This window comes from Notamacropus eugenii, chromosome 1 (genome assembly GCF_028372415.1).
Source record: "Notamacropus eugenii isolate mMacEug1 chromosome 1, mMacEug1.pri_v2, whole genome shotgun sequence".
Classification (NCBI taxonomy): domain Eukaryota; kingdom Metazoa; phylum Chordata; class Mammalia; order Diprotodontia; family Macropodidae; genus Notamacropus; species Notamacropus eugenii.
This window is the reverse complement of record NC_092872.1, coordinates 554,505,356-554,528,066: the sequence shown is the minus strand read 5'-3', so window position 1 is coordinate 554,528,066 and position 22,711 is coordinate 554,505,356.

Here is a 22,711-nt window from a genome sequence, read left to right as displayed (position 1 = left end):
ACTTATGTTTACACTGAAAGACATTGTTGGAGAACCCTGTAGACATAAGCAGAGCTGATCCCTTTAATTAATAGAAAATAGAAAAGCAACCCATTTTAAATTTTTTTCAGATGTATTTATTTATTTTTACAAGTATTTCTCTCTCTCTATGTCATTCTCTCAAATTAGACAATTAAGAAGAAATAATTATACCGTCATAACAAGATATGCATTGTCCATCAAAACAAATTTTCATATTAGCTATGATCAAAAATGTATATTTGACTTGCATTTCAAGTCCTCAGGAAATGGGATTTTCAACATTTTATGTTCTCCCATTAGTTCACCACAGGGGTTTCACTCAGCATTCTAAAGGCCTGCCTGAACTTTCTCCAGACGTTGAGAGGGTACCAGGGGAGCACTGTGAGTAGCCATCTGTCATTTCTCTTTCTTACCCTGTGACCAGTTCATTTTTTCTTCTTATCATACAATTTATGGATAACTTCTATTTCTCTTATGTTTCAGAGTTCCTCATTAGCAAAGTATTGCACCCCTATCATGTATCTTTCCATTGACTTCTAGGTGATATGCAATTTTAGTTCTTCAGAGGCAGTTTTATTTCATGTATTACTGCTATTCAACAGCACTGGTAGAACATTAGCATGAAAATGGGCCTTTGTTTTCATGTGAAGCTTGCTTGGGGTCAGTTAAGGAACCTTGTAAGCCTGCCTACTTTGCTTCTGTTCAATTCTGAATCCAACTTACTCTCCATCTATTCTATCAGCCAGTTAGTCAATGAGTATTTATGAGCTTACTACTTGCCAGTAACTTACTATATACTAAGTTTAGAAGAGACAAAGAAAAGCAAAAAATAAATTCTCCATCTTCAAGAATGGAGAAGACAATACATCAATAGTTAGATATTTACTAAGTGTGTTCAGAGTTGATGTAAGTTAATCTGAGAGGAGGAGACACTAATAGTTAGGTGAACCTGGAAAGATCTCCTTCAAAAGGCAGATTTTTAATTCAAGACTTGAAGGAATCTATGGGAACTAAAAGGCAGAGCTAAAGGGGACAGAGTGCTTCAGATGTGAGGATAGCCAGTGTAAAGGCATGGAGATAGAAGATGGAGTGTTTATTGTCTCTAAGAAAGAGGTAGTAGGCCATTGTAGTTGGATTGTAGGGTACATGGAAGTGAGTGAGGTATATAAAAAGGTGGAAAGAGAGGAAGGAGACAGGTTATGAACAGACAAATGCCAAGCAGTGGACTTCACATTTGATTCTGGAGATGAGAAGAATCTACTGAGTGTAGGGGAGCACAATCAAACCAGTGCTTCAGAAAAATCACTTTAACAGTTGCTTGGTGGATGGAATGGAATGGAAAGATACTTGAGCCACAGGGACCAACTACAATGGCCTACAGGGGCCATTACAATAGTTTAGCATCTTCCAGATATATATAATTGTCAACAAGCTCTGTAGGATGTTCTTCTGATTCAATGTTGAAAGCTGAGCAACAAGCGTTCTTAATCTATTTGTTATGTCCTGTATGCCCTGTACGCCTGGCTAGGCCAAATTCCTTTAAATGATTATAGAACTCTTCCAGGAGGCTCTGCAATGTTCTAGAGCCTGATATAATCCAGACAATGTCATCTGCAAGGAGGAGCCCTTAGAGCACCTCACCATCCATAGGAACTCCATTTTTGACATGGTTTATGTGCTAAATGTCCTCCATTACAATGGTGAGCTTTGGCACACATATAGCTCCTAGTTTAATAGTTCACCTAATGTATATCATAGGGTCATTGAACTAGGGTGGCAGCTAGTGGACATAAAGTGATAGATGCTGTTGCTTTAGAACTGACAAGACTTGATAACTGAGTGGATATGAGGGGGGAGCAAAAAAGATGTTTGGAGATTTATTTTGAGGATATTGATGCCCTCAACACAAACAGGGAAATGTAAAATAGGAATGCATTTTTTGGGAAAGATTATTTTGGATAAGTAAAGTTTTAGTCTATTTGAAATGTCTGAGAGGCAATTGATGATGCAGTAATGGAGATGAGAAGAAAGTCTAGGGATCACTGTCTCATCTGTCTATCTATCATCTCTCTCTCTCTCTCTCTCCGTCTGTCTGTCTTTCTATCTGTCTGTCTGTGTCTGTCTATCAATCTACATGCATATATAAACACATATCACTGGGCGATATATCTCTGGAGATGATAATTGAACCCATGTATACTGATGGATATAGACAAAAAAAAAAAAAAAAGACAAAAGAAATGTTCCAGAACAGAGAATTAGAAAACATTTGAATCATTCAGCAAAGGAGAGAGAGAAGGAACTGTTTGACAGGTAAGAGAGCTGTGTGTATATGTGCAAAACAATCATTGGGAAGAGCAAAGAGCGTATAGTTGGGGAATAGATAGTCAACCATATTAAGTGATACAAAGCATGAGGAAGGATGAGGAATGAGAAAAGGCCCTTAGATTTGTTTGAAAAGTAAAAGATCATTTAAGAGTCTTCCAATGAAATAGAAACCACTTTCTCTCAAGATAGTCCATTCTACTGAATTAACATAACTGTAATTTGATAACTGTGTTTGTCCTACTGAGTACTCTTTACTTTCTCCTCCCAGATGGATCCAAAGGAGGAAGTGAGGCTGGTGACTTTGCACAGTCCTCCCTCACTTCAATCCAATTCACTTGTACGTCATGGAATTACCTCCCTGAGACCTCTTCAAGAAGAAAGATCAAACAACCACAAAAGCAACAATCTGACGACTCCACAAAGCAGATAAAGTAGATTTCTTCCCACCTTCTTAACACATCCTCCACTTCTCTCTCCCAGTTCCTTTAATTAAGTTCTCTCTGCCTAGAATTCCACATGCCCTCCACATACTTCTTGAATTTCTACTCATTCTTCAGGGCTCATCTCAAGTGCCATTTTCCCCATGAACTCAGCCTTGATTTGTCTCCATGGTATTCTTGTTTGCTGACTGCACGGTGTTTCTTTACATTTCTTATAATACTAACTAAAGTCTTTGATGGAATGATAGTTCTTTGAGAGTAGGTCTATTTATTTATTTATACACCAATCAACTAATTAATGCATTTATTCATTCATTTACCTATTATCTCTCTCTACATAACTAGCTATCTACTTTATATCTCCAGTGCTCAACAAAGTATATGGCCTCTTTGGTACCTCATCAATGCATGTTGTATGACTAAGGACAGAGAGGATGTCCTTTCTCTTCTCATCTGACCTAGACCTAATACTTCACACACTGTATTTCACCACCCTTAGTAGGCTTTACTTAAAAGCTGGTTGTTGAATTGATTAATTAATTGGCAAGTGAGTTAATCAAAATCTCTAATTAACTAGATTTTTCTTCACACTCTACTTTCATGAAAGGAAAGATAAATCATAAGAAAATATATTAATATAGAAATTTTCCTCCTCTGAGTTCAGAATAAATTTAACCCATGCTCTACCACGTCCTATATTCAGTAGATTGAATGAGCCAGACCTAAGGGTAATAATCCTCTCTATATATTTGTATGGTTCATTATACTTTTTAAAGCATGTTCACACAGATTAGGAATATTCCAAACAAATGAATTATAAATGTAAGTGTACTGGAAATAACATAGGCCTTAGAATAAGGAGTTCTGGTTTTAAATTTCAGCTGTCACAACTTGTGTGACAATGAACAAGTTATTTTATTTCTCTGAACTCAGTTTCTTTCTTTGTAAAATGATCATAGTAATATTTGCATTACCTCACTCTCAGGATTGTTATGATAAAAATTTTTTTTAAACTTTGAAGAGTAATAAAAATGTGTTTGTCATAACTGTTAATATCATCTTTATTGTTATCAATAGTTGATGTTATTCGGTCGGACCCTCTGGACTACAACCCTCCAGGCTGGCTCTTCTATTCTCTGCTATCTCTTAAAGTCTATCCAAGCTCATGTTGGTTTGTTTGTTTTTCCATGGCACTGTCTATCCATTTTATTCTCTGCTATCCCTTTTTCCTTTAGCCTTCAATCTTTCCTGAAATGAGGATCTTTTCCTATGAGTCCCATCTTCTCATTATGTGGTCAAAGTATTTAAGCTTTAGCTTCAGTATTTGACCTTCTAGTGAATAGCCTGAATTAATTACTTTTAATATTGACTGATTTGATCTCCTTGCTATCCAAGGGATTCTCAGAAAGTCTTCTCCAGCACTACAGTTCAAAAGCATTGATTCTGCAGTACTCAGCTTTCCTTATAATTCAGTTCTCACAACTGTACATAGCTACTGGAAAAACTGTAACTTTTCCTGTATATACCTTTTTTGACAAGGTGAGATATATATGCAAGGCAAGATATATGTGTATATGTATATATATATGTGTATATATGTGTGTGTGTGTGTATATATATATATATATGGTATGGTATGCTGTCCACATTTGCCACAGTTTTCCTTTCAAGGAAACAGTGTCTTTTAATTTCATGGCTGCAGTCACTGTCAACAGTGATCTTTGAGCCCAAGAATGTAAAATCTGACATTACTTTCATTTTTTTTCTTCTTCTATTTGCCAAGAAGTGATGGGACCAGTTGCCAAGGTCTTAGTGTTTCTGATGTTAAGCTTCAAGCCATTTTTTAGCCTCTCTTCTTTCACCCTAATCAAGAGGCTTCTCAATTCCTCTTCACTTTCTGCCATCAGAGTGGCATCATCGTCATAAATGCGATTGTTGGTATTTCTCTCAGCAGCCTGAATTCTGGCTTTGGTTCATCCAGCCTGGAAATTTTACATGATGTCCTTTGCATATAAGCTAAAAAGAATAAGGTCAAAAGATAGAGCCTTGTAATCCTTTTCCAATCTTAAACCAACTAGTTGTTCTATGTTCAGTTTTAACTGTTGCTTCTTGGCACAACACAAAAACAATTTAGGGAAGGTCAATAACGTATTCGCTAAATCTTCTATAGAGAATTTGGGAAGAGAAAATGAGAGGAACCAATGGTTTGTGATCTACATCCATGGAAGAATACCCACTCAGAAAATTACAAAGCCATCCACCTATTATTATTAAAGCAAAATTTATTTTTAATAAGGACCTATGATTTCATTAGCATAAGCAATTTCTATACTGGGAACTCACTTTATCAATGAAGACTAGTAACTGTTTTACAATTTGTAGTCTTGGAGATTTGCCTGAGGCACTAAGAAATTAAGCGAAACCCAAAATCACATAGCCAGACTTTCACTCAGATCTTCCTGACTTGGGGAGCAACCTTCTATCTACTGTTCAATGCTGTAGTGCAAGTTATTGAGATGTGATTAATATTATATTTAAATATACATTATTTCTCATGATCTTGATAATAGCCTTGGGAAGCAGTCAGGACAAGATTTTGTCATTCCTATTTAATGAGGAAACTAATACAATGAAAAGTTACTCATTTGCCCTTGGTCACATAGCTCGTTAATAATGGCAATTGAGTCCAGAGCATGGGTCTTCTATTAGTATGATCTAATGTTCTTTAGGTTATACTACTTTGTGATGACCCTAAGATATTGAAAAAAAAAAATCAATCATTAAAACAAAAGCATTATGGGATAGTGGAAAGAGTGCTAGTTTTGAAATCAGAAAGATCTGGGTTCAGATTTTGAGCAGTCTCATCCTGTTTATCAGAACACCCTTCAATCTAGTGACACTGGCCTCCTTCCTGTTCTACAAACAAGACATTCCATCTTTTGTGTTTGGGCATTTTCACTGGTTATCCTCCATACCTGGAATGCTCTCCCTTCTCAAATTTGCCTCCTGATTTCCCTGGCTTCCTTAAAGTCCTAACTAAAATCAGATCTTTAACAGGAAGCTTTGTGCAGCCCCTTTTAATTCTAGTGCCCTTCCTCTTTTTATTATTTCTTATTTTCCCCATAGATAGCATGCATATCTCTACAGACATTGATATCAATCAATAACTACATATCTGTTTGCATGGTGCCACCTCCATGAGATCGTAAACTCCTTGAGGGCAGGGATTGCTTTCACCTCTAGTGTAACTCCAGCACTTAACACAGTGCCTGGCACATGTTCAGTCATTTCAGTAATGTCTGATGCTTTGTGACTCCATTTGAGGTTTTCTTGGCAAAGATATTGGAATGATTTGCCATTTCCTTCTCTAGCTCATTTGACAGATGAGGAACTGAGGCAAAAAAGTCAAGTTACCTGCCCAGAGTTACACAACTAGTAAATGTCTAAGGTGAGGTTTGAACTCAGGAAGCTGAGGCTCCCTGACTTCAGACCTAGCACTCTGTCCACTGCGCTGGTACATAGCAAGCACTTAATAAATATGAATTCAACAACTGTTTGTATGACCTTAGCAAGTTTCTGTAACTTCTCTCTCAATTTTTTTTCATCTATAAAATAAGAGGTTTGAGATGATCTCTAAGGTACATTCCAGTTCTAAAATCCTATAATTAAATCATTATTAATAGAATATTTTCAATAAGAGAATGGAAACATGAATCCCAAATATATTTTTCTTTAAATCTCAGAACAATATTCTCTTTAAATAGCCATAAATTCAATTAACTGAAACTTTAGTTATCTGAGTGTTCTAGTTAAATCAATATTTTCATATACAAATGAATGGAAATATCTTGTGCAAGAGGGAAACCTTAAAGGATAGTTTTTATTGCTTTGGCTCTTCATTGAATTTTGTGCCCAGGAATTTTCATTTCCTACTGGTCTGCGGAGAAATTTGAGATGCTCTAGAAAACAACCAACAAAATGGTCTTCCAATTGGAATTCCGATTTAATACAAAGTGTTGGGATTATTTCAGGAGACTAGACAACAGGGAATGAAGAAATTGGTAATTCTTTCCTGGATTAGAAAGGGTCAGTCTTGTAGAGAAGATGGTGACCATACTAAGCTTCATTTTCTTTGAGGGCAGTACAAGTCAAAATGAGCTTAAATTGCAGCAGGAGAAACTTAGGTTAGAAAATGAAATTCTTGAGAGAAGAAAAGGTTATTCCATTAAAAAAGAGGCTTAGAAGTCAGACTAGGCCATTTCTGACCCTAGGGAATTTCTTCCCATATTGTGAATATTTCCAAGCTTGGTGCTAGCTAAAAGAGAGCTTCCCTAAGACACCCCACTTCCCCACTCCTTTCCAATGGCAATACATTTCTTAGTTTAACAGCACTGTCAAATGAAAAAAAAAAACCCCTCCAACTCTTGATTAAAATGACATTTGCTATTAGGGAGTGTACAACAGACACAGGTAGAAGAGCAGGAAAGCTTCTGAGTGGCCTAAATGCACACTACAAGAAACCAAAATTGAAGCAATTTGCTGTAATTTAGAAAGATGAATGAGTGAATGAATGCGTACACTGCAGAAAATTATATATTTTATTTGAAGGTAAGATTGCACATCTCTAATCAAGGCTTAAAATCGGAATTAGGAGAAATTGCACTGTAATTATTTTCTTAGAAGAGAGCAAAGAAGTTTTAAAAGCACCTAATATTTCCCTTTGAAGCTTTGGGAATGAAGACACTCACTTCACAACAACAGTGCAGTTTGATTTGGCTGGGTCTTGTAAAAATCTAGTTCACTTAGCCCTGAGAGCGAGCTTGTTTTCATGAACAGCTCAGCTGAGTCCTCTGCCTTCCCACTGCATTTCACAGTTTGCTTTCTGAGCTCTCAGATTTGAACAAATAATAATAGTTAAAATGTAATGAGATGCTCTTGATAACTTTTCATTTAGCTTAAAATTTTCTTACTTTTTCTGAGGAAATGGGGAAGAGGTGGTCAATTCAATTGAATAAGCATTTATCAAGCTCCTACAACATGCCAAGAATTTTGCTAGGTCCTCGAAAGACAAAGACAAAAAAAAATTGTTCCTACCCTCAAGGAGCTGTCATTCTACTTAAAGGGGAGAAAGGATAGATATAATCTATCCTTTCTCCCCTTTAAGTAGAATCATTATCATTAAATATGGTGCTTATGCATCTGACCTTTTTTATTTCATCTATATCCATGGAGTGAGTCTCTGTATTACATGATATGGATTTTCAAAAAAACAGTAGAACTTGAACCCCACAGGTAAGTTTTTAAATTTGATTTTCTCACAGTCACCCAGAAACAAAGAAACAGAAAATGTAGCATTGGAAAGGTTGTCAGAGATCATCTTGTCCAAACTGTGTTTGATTTAGAATGGAAGTAAGCTTCCTGAAGACAAGGATAGTTTCCTGCTAGTCTTTATGTCCCCCGTGAATAGTATAGTGTTTGGCATGTAGGATAGTAAGCCTCATAGATAACCAAATAGCTAAAGAGATAGATACTTAATAAATTGAGACTACTGCCTCTATAATATACCCAACAAATACTTATGCATTAAGAGGAGAGCATAGGTACATTCAGCCTCCAGAAATAAGGAGGTGATATCTGTCTGTATTCAGTACTAGTCATATCACATCTGGAATTTTCCTCCCCTCTGAAAACTACACATTAAGAAAGATATTATAAAGTTGGAGAATATTCACATGAGAGCAACTAGGGAAGTGAAGGGACCTGATGGTTGATTGGAGAACTGAGAATGTTTATCCTGAGAGAAGAGGGGAGGCTCAAAGGAAGGAGATGATATGAAAACTCTCTTCAAATATTTGGAAGATCACATTGAGGAGGCCTAATTAGGCTTGCTCCGTTTGACTCCAGAAAACAGAAATAAGGGGCAGAAATGGAAAAGAGGCAAATGTAGGTTTGATATCAGGGTATAAATAAATAAATAAATAAATAAACTTCCTAATAAAAAGCATTGTTCAAAAGTGGAATGGACTGCCTCTGGAGCTAGTGAATTCTGCCTTATTTGAGTTTTCCAGGCAGAGGCTGAATGACTCATCTATGTAATTGTGGGCATTGTTACCTATAACTCTGAGTTTTCTTCCAAATCTAAATTCAGTTGTTCTTTAATTTTGTTGCACACACATGCACACACACACACGTGTGCACACACATACATATATATATGCATAAATATAAATTAATACAATTTAATTACTTTGACCTTTTCTTGAAAATGTCAAGTGAAAAGAACCCCATTTTCTCCAGAGGCAATCCATCCCACTTGGTGATAGCTCTGGTTATTACTGAAATAAAACTGACCACATTATCTTATTTCTTGGTGTTCTACAAAGTCCTTTTCAAGTTAAGCAGCACCATGGATACAGCACTGGGTCTAGGGTTCAAAGACCTGAGTTCAAATCCAGCCTTTCACACTTGCTAGTTGTGAATCTGTGAAAATCACTTAACCTCTGTCTGTTTCAGTTTCCTTAACGATAAAACAGAGATGATAATAATAACACCTATCTTCCAGGGTTGTTATGAAGATCAGGAGATAATCATTGTAAAGTACTCAGCACAACGTCTGGCATATAGTAGGTATGAAATAAATGTTAGCTATTATTATCATTATTAATCTACCTCACTCTAATGTTTTTGAGAATTATGACTGCTTACTATGAAATATGCAACAATAACAAAGAGACAAATTTTTACAGTGGGAAAAGAACTGGAATAGATCTCAGAAGACCTGGTAACAATCTCTCTTCAATATTTGTGAGCCTTATGACCCTAGATGAGAACACAATACTTCATCTCCTGACTCTGGGCATTTTCTCTGGCTTTCCCCCATGTAAGCTGAAATTCTGCTTTCTGCAGGAAGCCTTTTCCAATCACCCTTAATTCTACTGCCTTTGCTCTGTTGATTATCTCCATTTTATTCTATAAATATCTTGTTTGGAAGTAGCCATCTGTATGTTTTCTCCCTGCCATTAAACTTTGAGGTCCTTGAGAGAAGGCATTCCTTTCCTTTTCTTTGAATCCCCAGTGCTCAGCACAGCACCTAGCACATAGTAGGTAGTTAGTAAATGTTTATTGACCAACAGATTTCACCTTTTTGAGCTTCAGTGTCTTCCTATGCACAATTGAGATATTACCTGCCTTAAATTCAATCTATAGTTGTTTTTAAGATCAAATAAAATAAGGTATGAAAAGGCCTGTAAAGCACTATACAAATCTGGATTATTTTAGGAAAATCGTGAGGCAGGAATCCTGGATTTTTACACAGAAACCTGGATTTGTGTAAGAAAAAAAAAAGATACTGGATGGGAAGGGAGAATGTAAGCATTCCTTATCATTGCACCAGAGGAAAGGTTTCTTTCATTGCTCTCATAGCTACAGGAACAGCTAAGGAGGTGAGTGATTAATTCCAGTTGGATGCGGATATTTACGGCCTCCAAGAATAGTAAAATTACTGGTATACTTCATATGGTGACAGAAGAGTGAGTCACAGAATAGAATTACAGAATCCTTTCCAACCTGGCACAGACAGAAGCATTTTGCCTACACCTGATGATCGTAGGGACAAACTAAAACTCATTGGTCCTTAAAATATAGTGTGAACAGGTGATGTCCAGCCGTCATGACAGCGATGACCGCAAAGATTAAATTCTGATGCTACAGAGTTTATGAATAGAAGCAGTGGCTTTTAGTTGTTGTTGTTAATGCACCTCCTCTTGGAAACTAATCAGGGGGCTAAACCATAGAGGTTATCTGAACCCCCAGTGGGGGGAAAAGGGAATAAACATGGAAAAAAGACAAGCATAAAAATCAAAAGAGTTTTCTGCATTTAGGAGTTAGGTCTCGTATCTATGTAGATGAAGTCATTTAGCTTTTATTACCTGTGATTTGATCTGATTAAATGCTTATATATTAATGATCCACAAAGACCAAATTTTATCTTTTAGGATAATCTAGTATAATTTTATGCCAGCCAAGATTTCTGGGAAGCCATCTTTTCCCCTGACATTTTTCACCACTTAATAGAGTAGTACTGTTCATAATCTTTACCATCTTACCATATGATTTTGCAGATAAGTTTATATTTTAAACTGATACTACCCTTCAAACTCCTTCATTGATTAGGAAATCAGTAGCTTGATGTCTGAAGTATTCTCTGAGCCTCTTCTGGCTTCCCTCCCATAGTGATTGCTTTTCATTGGTTCAATTTCCAATGGAAATAGCTTGAAGACATATTGACTCAGTGATTGTCTTTTCCTTGTTTCATCCTGGTCAATAACTTCTTTGGATAGTTCAACTTGGAGATCTTATAACTATATACCATGGTTTCTTCTCAACTTTGTTTTTCATTCAGAATGGTTTTGACTATGACTTTGCTTTAAAAGTCAATGTTCTTATGGATTGATGATTTAGAAATTATTTCCATATCAGGAAACAAAAATAGAGTGAATTTTATTATATTTATTTAACTATATCATATTTATATATAAATGTATAGTAAATATATTAATTTTATTACATTTATATCTAACTATATTTATTTGTGCATAAATGTATATGTATGTAATATTGTTTGGTGTTCACTAAGTCTTGTGCCAGTTGACCCTCTGCTTGAAGAAAATATTATTCATTTTTGTACTGGCAAGAGGCTTCTGTTTAGTCTATAAAGCAGGGCAGATAGTTGGTTCGATGAACAGAACACTGTTTGGGCTCAGACATTTCCTAGCTGTCCTTGTGCAAGTCATGTAATTTCTCTCTGCCTCAGTTTCCTCAGCTGTACAATGGGGAGTAATTACTTACCTCCTATGGATGTTATGAGAATCAACTGAGATAACATTTGTAACTTGCTTAACACATTGCCTAGCATATAGTAGATGTTTAAAAAATGATTGTTTCCTTCCTTGGTTAGTTTTGCTTCTTAAACTCAAACCTTATTTCCAGTAATGTGTTGACTCATTGCTGACTTCCTTCAGTGCTACTACATTGAAGTCACTGAGTGCTAAAGGATGTGTTGTCTTCCTTGTTGGTGTCTTATCTAATCCTTTATTGAATTTTTCTACCTCTATTCATCTCCTACAGTAGATGTAGGTGCATTCATGATGGCCTTTGTGCATATATTCACTGTGAATTTTGCCAAAGTATATAGACCCAATATCTTATTCAGTGATGTTTCTGATTATTATTGAATACATAATTGTGTCAGCTCTATATCTTTTATTTGCCTCACTAAGAGAATCTTGTGACCTGTGCTTCCATTTAGCTTCACTTTTTCATGTCATCTGATTTAATTTATATTGAGGATATCCGTATCGATATGGCTAAATTTCCTATTGACTCATTTTTCATTAGAGAAAGATCATAACTGGAGTGTCAATACTTAAATTACTATATACTGATGGTCTAGAAATGTGTGGTCTTAGCATATACAGAATCACGAATTGTTTTTCATGCTTTACCTAGACATACTATATTTCACATGTATGTCATACTATACAGGGTATTTCAAATGTTCTAGTGCTGATCTAAGCTATTACAGCTTAAAGCTGGCCTGAGACATTTGTGACACTGTGTATATTGTGCATAATGCTATATTGCATTTCTTTTTGATTTAACAGGGACATTCATAATAATTTTAAATATTTCTACTCAAGTATCACAGTGAACTAGACTAGAAAAACTGGTAATTCTGTTGTTTTAATAGAGTTCTAATAATAAATGGCAAGGCATAATTGTTAGAGAACTAGGCTTGAAATCAGAAAAAATCTGAGTTAAGTCTTGCCTAAAACATATACTGGCTGGATATCCCACTGCTAATTTCTTAACCTCTTGATCTTTGTGCTTTTATGTTATCTGTTCCCCAAGCTATTTGTTCCACCCCCTCATCTTTACTTCTGATTTCCTTCAAAACACAGCTCAAATCTTGCTTATTTCAGGAGCCTTTCTTGGCTTTTTTTCTCAGAATGTCATCCTTCTACAATGCACGTATTTTTATATCTACCTAGTTGTTATCCTGCCCCCTCTTTCGTTAGAATGTAAGCTTCTTGTGGACAGGGACTATAGTTTTGCCTTTTTTTGTGAGTTCCTAGAGTTTAGCCTGGAATGTAGTAGGCACTTAGTAAATGTTAATCATCTTCATTGGACTTGAATCTCTACTTTAATTTGCCAAGTAAGCATCACCTTGCATTAGTGGAGGGAGTTGTTGTCTTCTACAACTGTACCCATATAACCCTACGTCAATGAAACAGAAGTCCTAGTCCTTATACTACAAATTATATATATGTGTGTGCATATACATGTGTTTTACATGTATATATGTATATATAGATAAGCATCCACTATAGCATGTGTTGTTATTCTACATATGTTACATATATGCATTAAGCATTTTGTATGTTTAATATGGGTGAAAATAATTATTATATTCTATGATCCCTTGCTTGCTTGGTGGAGTTTTTTGTTTTGTATTGATTGCTTTTGTTTCACTGGAGAACTTGTGAAAATTCGCATCCATATGAAAATGGAGGAGATGTCTTTCTACGTGAAGAAAATAAAAAACAAAGCATACTATGACTTCCCCAGCCCTCACTTTTTTTTACAAATTCTAAATACAGTGCTTTATAGATTCAGGCATTATATTTGTAAGGGGCAGTTACATAAACAGGAAACATCTGCTAGCCATTTTCTCTTTTAAAGGTTCTCTTTACAATGGCCACTCTCCACGAATAAATGAGTACCAGATCAGGTGGCAAGCCTGGAGGGAGTTTGTGCTCTGGAAGCCACATTGGTCTCATGTTTTCCTGAGGGGCATCATGACAATAGAGTAAGATTAAATAAATAAATATGTGTGTGGGTGTATGTATATATACACACATACACACACATATTTAAATAGTGGAATGTCCTCAAGGTTTAAAGTGTTAAAAAAAAGGACAAAGTTATTTTGGAATTCAATACCTCAATAGTCTGGGGTGCTAGTCACAGTTATGATTTGACAAATTCTTCCAAATTCTTTCAAGTGAACTGAGATTTGATAAATGATAGATGATAGATAGACAGATAGACATATAGACAGAGAGGCAGATAAAGCATCTATTAAGTGTCAATCATTCTGCTAAGTACTGGTGACATAAGCAGGCCAGGCAGTCCTTGTCAGTGAGGAGATCATGTTGTAATGAGTGAAGACAAAAGTAACAGAAAGCTGGGAAATGGAGGTAGCAGGACATGGACTGGTGCATAGAGAAGTGGTACAGAGCCCTGGCTCTGAGTAAGGTAAGAGGAATGTTTACCTACCAGAGCCCAGCACCCCCAGGGTAGAATACAAGGTTCCAAAGTGGGGAGAGGGAAGAAGGTCAGCAGGTTGAGAGACAGAAAGAGATGGTGACTGCAGTGGAGATATGTTGGTGTGGGAAAGCCAAAGAAGATTCTGCTTGTATTTCCCCTTCCACTTACCATCTAAAACCAACTAAACTATAAACTTTTTCTGTCCTTAATTTAATTTGTTGTAAACTTAAAAGTAAAATCCGTCATGAAAAAATATAATACATAGTTCTAAGAATGTGATTAGCTACTCAATAAGTAAATAAATGCTTGTTTTGGGCCAATCTATTAAAACTTTTTATTCCTTAATGATCAGGTATCATGATGCAGTGGAAGAAGCCCTGGTTTGGGGATGTGGTAGAGTAGGGGACAAGAAAACTAGATTCTAATTCTTTTCTTGTCAAAGATTCGTTATGTGACCCTGGGAAAATGGCTTCTTTGCTCCAGGATTCATTGTTCTTCTCTGTAAAATCTATATATAATGGATGAAAAACTTATCTCTAGGTTTAAAATTGGATCATCTCTCTCATGATCCAATGGGATCTATATAGAAAAAAAAACAAAAGAAAACAAATAGAAGGGTAACACTCATTGTCTAGACCAGAGGTGTCAAACAGATTGCCCAACACTAAAAAACCAGATTAAAATATTACTGGGGAAATATTTAACAAAACAAAATTATAATAGAATATAGATAATTTTAATATGTGATTTTCTAAGTCAATATGTGACCCACAGGGATCCCTACCTACACTTTGGTGACTCTGTTTTCTACTTGAGTTTGACGCTACTGGTCTCCACCGATGGGGAACCTGTGGTCTTGAGGTCACATGTGACCCTCTAGGTTCTCAAGTACAGTACTTCAACTGAATCCAAACTTCAGAGAACAAATCTCCTTAATAAAAGGATTTATTCCGAACAACTTGAGCTCAGACAAAAGGCTGCACCCAAGGACCTACATGGTCACATGTGGCCTCCAGGCTGCATTTTCCTCATCCCCTTCTAGACCACAAAATGCACTTCAATGGAAAACTTACAGAAAACTTACATCTATCAATATGTATATGGGGGATAGACACTACAAACTGACAATGAAATGAATTCTGAATTGATTTGGAAGCAAAAAATTGTCTGGATAGTCATTGAAGATTCATACAGTGCTTTAATCAGCATTTCTTAAACTGTGGGTCACAAAAAAGTTTCTCCTTGAAACAAATGGAGAATAAAAATAATGATATTCATCTTAACAGCAATATTATTCAAGTGATGTTGTTTCACTACAAGTTATAGTTGATATTGTCTCCAAAGAACTTTATAGGATCTACCAAAGAGCCATGGAAAGATATAGGATGGGCATGCACAGGCTATAATGCACCTCAAGTGAAGAATTTCTCAGGAGAAGTTGCTTGAAAGATATTATCAAAGATGTGCAACGGGTGAAAAAATATGGGCTAGTTGTGGAAACAAAACAAACATTTCATTGATACACATACAATGTTAGAAAGGAGCAAGGAGATATCCCAGTAGGCCAAGTGAGCTGTTTTGATGACTCTGTGGCAACATAGAGTTAAGAATGAGACAAAAATGGGCAAGCATGAAGGGACTTGGGTCTGCGTCATTGGAGGGAATACCTACTGCATGGAAAGGTCATAAATCCAATAGAGTACTGGATTGACTTTTGTATGTAGGCCTCATCTTTCCAACTTGGCTGTAAGGGCTTTCATTTTAGTAACTGCCTTTTATACATCTAGGTATACCCTACAGTGCATAACAATGACTTGTACACAAATATCACCTAATAAACATTCCTGGCAAATTAGCCTAACCTAGATTAGGAGAGGAAGGTTGCGTCACACATTCCTTTAATGAGGATTCTTTATCATCTCTTTATTGGTTGATTGATTTAGCAAACAGCAACAAATATTAAATGATCAAATAATCTCATAGTAAGAAGAGATCTCAGAGGCTATCTATTTCAATGTATCACCAAGCAATAACCCCCTTTAGACCATCCTGACAAGTTGACATCTGCTCTACATTGTAGTTCTGAGGAACACTCAACTAATCATATGGTGGTTCTCCCAGACAAGGCTACCCATGACTCAGGGTACTCTGAGAGGTCACATTCACTGACAACCATAGATCCCTCAACAATATATTTATCTGTATTAGTCAGATGATAGAATTCAACTGAATCAAAGACGTTATCAAATAAGAGTGAGAAAAGTATCAATTGGACATTTTCATGGTGAACCTGGGCCATCATACTCTTAATAAATATATTAGTGGAAAGAGTAGAGAAGTGTAGGGAATGTGGAAGGGGAAACACTTGTAGGAAACACATGAGTCCATAGAGCATTTGTGGAGTAACATCTTATACCTTTGACACTGCAGCCTCTCCAGTGTCTTCTAGGGATGTCATTGCACTGTTCCCATTGGGACTACAGCTTCATATACTCATATATGTTACAATTTTTATAGAGCTTGTTATCTTTGACAGATTAATGGGTATGGGAGAAAACAAGAAAACATAGCACCTACTATGTGCCAATCACTGTGCTGTTACACATTATATCATTTGATCCTCACAACAATCTTGGGAGAGAGGTGTTATTATCCCCATTTTACAATTAGGAAAATTGAGACAAATAGAGGGTAAATAACTTGCCTGTGGTTCCACAGGTTAGTAAGAATCTGAAGCCAGATTTGCACTCAGGTCTTCCTGAATTCAAATTTCCCTTATAAAGATAAAGCTTATTTTCCTTATAAATTAAAAAACTCAAGTAAGGGGGAAAACCCATTACTTCTGAATTACTCATTCCATTTTAATAATCTAATTGTTAGAAAGTTCCCATCTCCTATCACCCCTTGCTGCTCCTTCCAAGCATAAACCTTCACTGTGCTCAGGGCACAATACTAGGTGCTCGGTATACAAAGATTTAAAAGAGAGAAAATAAATGGTCTTAGGGATTTACAATCTAGGGGATGGAAGGAGGGGACAAGTGTACAATTAACTTACACAGTTCAAATTTGAGCATTACTAGGTGCCCAGAAGAAAGCAAAAAGAGAGTCATATGACACCAAAGAAACAGAAATTCCTTCAGGGAAAGTCTCATGGAGGAAACTGTACCTTAACTGAGCCTTGAAGGACAAGGAAGATTTCAATGGGCACTGATATAAGTGGAGGGTATTCCATTCAGGGGACTCAGTGCAAAAATTCAGAACATTTTGTCTTTCTAAAATAGCATTTTCAAAAGTGCTTTAACAAATAATTTTAAATTTTACTTAACATTTAATTATCATGAAGATGTACTACTAGGATAACTTCTGTTTATCATATACTCTGTCAAGCTGCATAAGGACAAAACCTTGTTTTGTCTTGTTTGTAACAAGTAGAATGAATTGTATACTTTTCTTGGGTTGAGCCATTTAACTAGATTGCTTTTGTGGGCTTTATTCAAAAACATTCAGAAATTTTGAGTTATTCGAGGAAGTCTTTGCTACTCCAAATCCCAGGAACTGGGTCTGTCAATTAACCATTCATTTTTCACCCCAGGAATTAATTTTAAAGCACAATCCTCTGGGCTTAGAATATATCCAGGCTAATCTCCTACATCTTCATATACAGGACCGGCAAAAGTGAATTGCTGTTCCCCAAATAATAACTATTGCCTAATGCCTCTGATGCCCTATGGGATCCTAAAGCCTGCAAGAAATATCCAGTGATGTGCACTAAATTCCCCTTACTCTGTTAAAGAAGTGGACTTAGATATTTTAGGGAGAATTTCTGTATATCAATTGGAATTGAAAAGATTTTCTGGTTAAACTTCCTCAAAGAAACCCAATTAATCTTTCTAATGATTTGTTCTGATAGTGTTATTGCTTTACTTGAAAGCTCTCAGTGACTCTATAATACCACTAGGAAAAGTGTATATTCCTTAATATGGCACTTAATGACCATGGATGAAACCTATGGAACAATGAACCTAGAGTTAGGAGGATTCATCTTTTCAAGCTGAAATTCAGTATTAGACATTGACTAGATTGTAAGTGACTTAAGCTAGTTAACCTGTTTGCCTCAATTTCCTCATCTACAGAATTTGATTTATAATATCACTTATCTCCCAGAGTTGTTGTGAAGATGAAATGAGATAATAGTTGCAAAGTGCTTAGCACAATACCTGGCACATAGCTGATGTTACATAAATGTTGACAATTATTTTCATTATTTCTAAACGTACCTCATTCTACACACTTTCATGCATTTTATATTCAAAACTATAGGAATTATTACTCATTGAACTTGTCCTGTACTCTCCAGCCCTGCTGAATTCATACTCTCCAGCCTTGCTGAATTCATATTGGCCATTCTCCCTGTCTACCTACCCTCCCCATACTGTATAGACAGAATAATATGGTGATAGGGATTCTGAATCCTGGTTTTGAAACACAAATACTGACTAAGAGAAGGTAAGAGTGCTGTGGATGAAATGATTCCATGTCTCAGTATATTGAGGAGTCAGAAGGATCTCTGAAACTTGTCTTGAGTCTAAAAACCAGAAGTCTTTTGGGATTAAGACCTTTGCCCTTAGTAGATCAAGGCTAAATGATCAGCAGCAGAGTTCTACACTCCAGTAATTGACCAATCAAGCACAAAGACCCCAATCTACCCTGACCGATATATTTTCCATTTTTATAGAGCTATAAGGTGTCTAAGCAACTATCTAGTCAAGCAGATGAGGAAATTGAATGCCAGAGAAATGAAGTGACTTGCCCCAAGGTCACACAAACAATGGCAGAGGGAGTATACAAAACCAAGTCCTCCTATTCCAAATCCAGTGCAACCTCCATTATGTTCTGTGGCTTTTGATACATTTCTAAATGCCACCTCTAAGTGGCTAGCTAATTTGCATAAAGATAAGATAAAAGGGGTAGAGTTTTTGATGTTAAAGTTTCTGATCATAATCTTTTTGAAGGAGGGGAGAAAATATTCTCTGCAACTTTTTCCACTAATTTTTCAATATCTTCTCAACTTTCAAAGATCTTAAAATTGTGTCTTTTTGTGCTCTGAAAAGCATAGAAGCTGCACAAATTTCTTCTCTGTACACTTGGGACCTCGCTGTTCTTTACATAATCCTTCTGTAGCAGAACTTACCAGTTTGGCACATTGAGGCCTGAAGGAATGAAGGGTCGAGAGTTCCAGTGTGCTGATTCCATTACTAAAAATGGTGCGAAAATTTTCCTTTAGAAATACTAACAGGGGCGGAGCCAAGATGGCAGAGTAGAAAGACGCACATACACATAGCTCCAAACCCACAACCCATAGAACGGCCACAGGGAAGTAACTCACGGCGAATTCTGCACCCAGAGGCCACAGAACATTGGAGTGAGGGAGATTTCTGTTCCGGAGAGACCTGCAGACTTCTCGCAAAAGGTCCTTCGCACTGTGGACTGGGCGCCGGGACTGGGAGCTGAGTGCAGCCCTGCCGCGGCCGCGGCACCGAGAGGAGGAGATCCAAGCAGGCTTCAGGGACATGATCTCCAGTGGCCGCACAGATCCCTCCATCCACAGGTGACAGGCATCCGTGAAAGAGTCTCTTTGGCTGGTCGAGGGGGGAGTGGGGTGCCCCCATGGCTCGGGCCCCTTCGGGAGACAGGAGCTGAGGGGCGGCGGCAGACCGGGGCTCCCCAAGCAGGCAGGAGCCTGGATCCATTGTTAAAGGTCTGTGCATAAACTCCCTGAGGGAACTGAGCCCGTGAGGCAGCCCTGCCCCGACCTGAGCATCTGAACTTAATCTCACACTGAATAGCAGCCCTGCCACCGCCAAAAGCCCTGAGGCTGGAAGGAGCATTTGAATCTCAGACCCCAAACGCTGGCTGGGAGGATTAGGAAGCGAGGTGGGTATGAGGAAAATATTCAGAGGTCAAGTCACTGGCTGGGAAAATGCCCAGAAACGGGAAAAGAAATAAGACTATAGAAGGTTACTTTCTTGGAGAACAGGCATTTCCTCCCTTCCTTTCTGATGAGGAAGAACAATGCTTACCATCAGGCAAAGACACAGAAATCTGTGTCCCAGCCCACCCAATGGGCTCAGGCCATGGAAGAGCTCAAAAAGAATTTTGAAAATCAAGTTAGAGACGTGGAGGAAAAGCTGGGAAGAGAAATGAGAGACATGAAGTCAAAGCATGAACAGCAAATCAGCTCCCTGCTAAAGGTGACCCAAAAAAAAATGTTGAAGAAAATAACACCTTGAAAACTAGCCTAACTCAATTGGCAAAAGAGGTTCAAAAAGCCAATGAGGAGAAGAATGCTTTCAAAAGCAGAATTAGCCAAATGGAAAAGGAGATTCAAAAGCTCACTGAAGAAAATAGTTCTTTCAAAATTAGTATGGCACAGATGGAGGCTAAGGACTTTATGAGAAAGCAAGAAATCACAGAACAAAGCCAGAAGAATGGAAAAATGGAAGATAATGTGAAATATCTCATTGGAAAAACAACTGACCTGGAAAATAGATCCAGGAGAGACAATTTAAAAATTATCAGACTACCTGAAAGCCATGATCAAAAGAAGAGCCTAGACATCATCCTTCATGAAATTATCAAGGAAAACTGCCCTGAGATTCTAGAACCAGAGGGCAAAATAAATATTCAAGGAATCCACAGAACACCGCCTGAAAGAGATCCAAAAAGAGAAACTCCTAGGAACATTGTGGCCAAATTCCAGAGTTCCCAGGTCAAGGAGAAAATATTGCAAGCAGCTAGAAAGAAACAATTCAAATATTTTGGAAATACAATCAGGATAACACAAGATCTAGCAGCTTCTACATTAAGGGATCGAAGGGAATGGAATAGGATATTCCAGAAGTCAAAGAAACTAGGACTAAAACCAAGAATCACCTACCCAGCAAAACTGAGTATAGTACTTCAGGGGAAAAAATGGTCTTTCAATGAAATTGAGGACTTTCAAGCATTCTTGATGAAAAGACCAGAGCTGAAAAGAAAATTTGACTTTCAAACACAAGAACGAAGAGAAGCATGAAAAGGTGAACAGCAAAGAAAAGTCACAAAGGACTTACTAAAGTTGAACTGTTTACATTCCTATATGGAAAGACAATATTTGTAACTCTTGAAACTTTTCAGTATCTGGGTACTGGGTGGGATTACACACACACACACATAGAGACAGAGTGAATTGAAGAGGATGGGATCATATCTTACAAAAATGAAATCAAGCAGTGAGAGAGAAATATATTGGGAGGAGAAAGGGAGAAATGGAATGGGGCAAATTATCTCTCATAAAAGAGGCAAGCAAAAGACTTATTAGTGGAGGGATAAAGAGGGGAGGTGAGAGAAAAACATGAAGTCTACTCTCATCACATTCCACTAAAAGAAAGAATAAAATGCACACTCATTTTGGTATGAAAACCTATCTTACAATACAGGAAAGTGGGGGATAAGGGGATAAGCAGGATGGGGGGGATGATAGAAGGGAGGGCATGGGGAGGAGAGTGCAATTTGAGGTCGACACTCATGGGGAGGGATAGGATCAAAAGAGAATAGAAGTAATGGGGGACAGGATAGGATGGAGGGAAATATAGTTAGTCCTATACAACACAACTATTATGGAAGTCATTTGCAAAACTACACAGATTTGGCCTATATTGAATTGCTTGCCTTCCAAAGGGAAGGGGTGGAGAGGGAGGGAGGTAAAGAAGTTGGAACTCAAAGTGTTAGGATCAACTGTCGAGTAATGTTCTTGCCACTAGGAAATAAGAAATACAGGTAAAGGGGTATAGAAAGCCCTACAGGACAAAAGAGAAGACGGAGACAAGGCTAGGGAGAGATGATAGAAGAGAGAGCAGATTGGTCATAGGGGCAATTAGAATGCTTGGTGTTTGGGGGGGGGGGAGGGGATAAAAGGGGAGAAAATTTGTAACCCAAAATTTTGTGAAAATGAATGTTAAAAGTTAAATAAATAAAAAAAAAAGAAAAAAAAAGAAATACTAACAGATCCTCTCTGTCTCTGTGTCTCTGTTTCTGTCTGTCTTTGTCTTTCCTCCCCATTTCCCCCCCACCTTCCCCTTTGCCCTCCTTCCATTTGTCTCTGGAAACGGTGATCTGCCTCATTTGCATCTTGATCAGGCTTCTCATAGACTTGATTTCCCCTTCACCATTCTTCAGGATTTGGGGAGGCAACACTTCTCACAATCATCTACCACCTTCAACTTCCGTAACTTTTTTTCTATATAAAGACATTTATATTTACCCTACTGGTCCTTAGCAACAAACACATTTATATTCTAAAATGTTATGGGCCTTTACTTACCATCAGCAAGGAGGTCAAATGTTTGATTATTGAAATTATTTCAGGGTTCCTTTGGCCTCTTCATTTTACCAGTTGCTATATGTTAAACTTCTATAGAAAATGATCATAATCCGACTCTATTTCTTTTCCTTTATCTGTTTCCCACTTTTAATTTAACTTCTTTGAGTATGCCTAATTTAAACTGTCTTAATTACAGAGAATATGTTCATATTTTATTCTTTCTTCTAGTGGG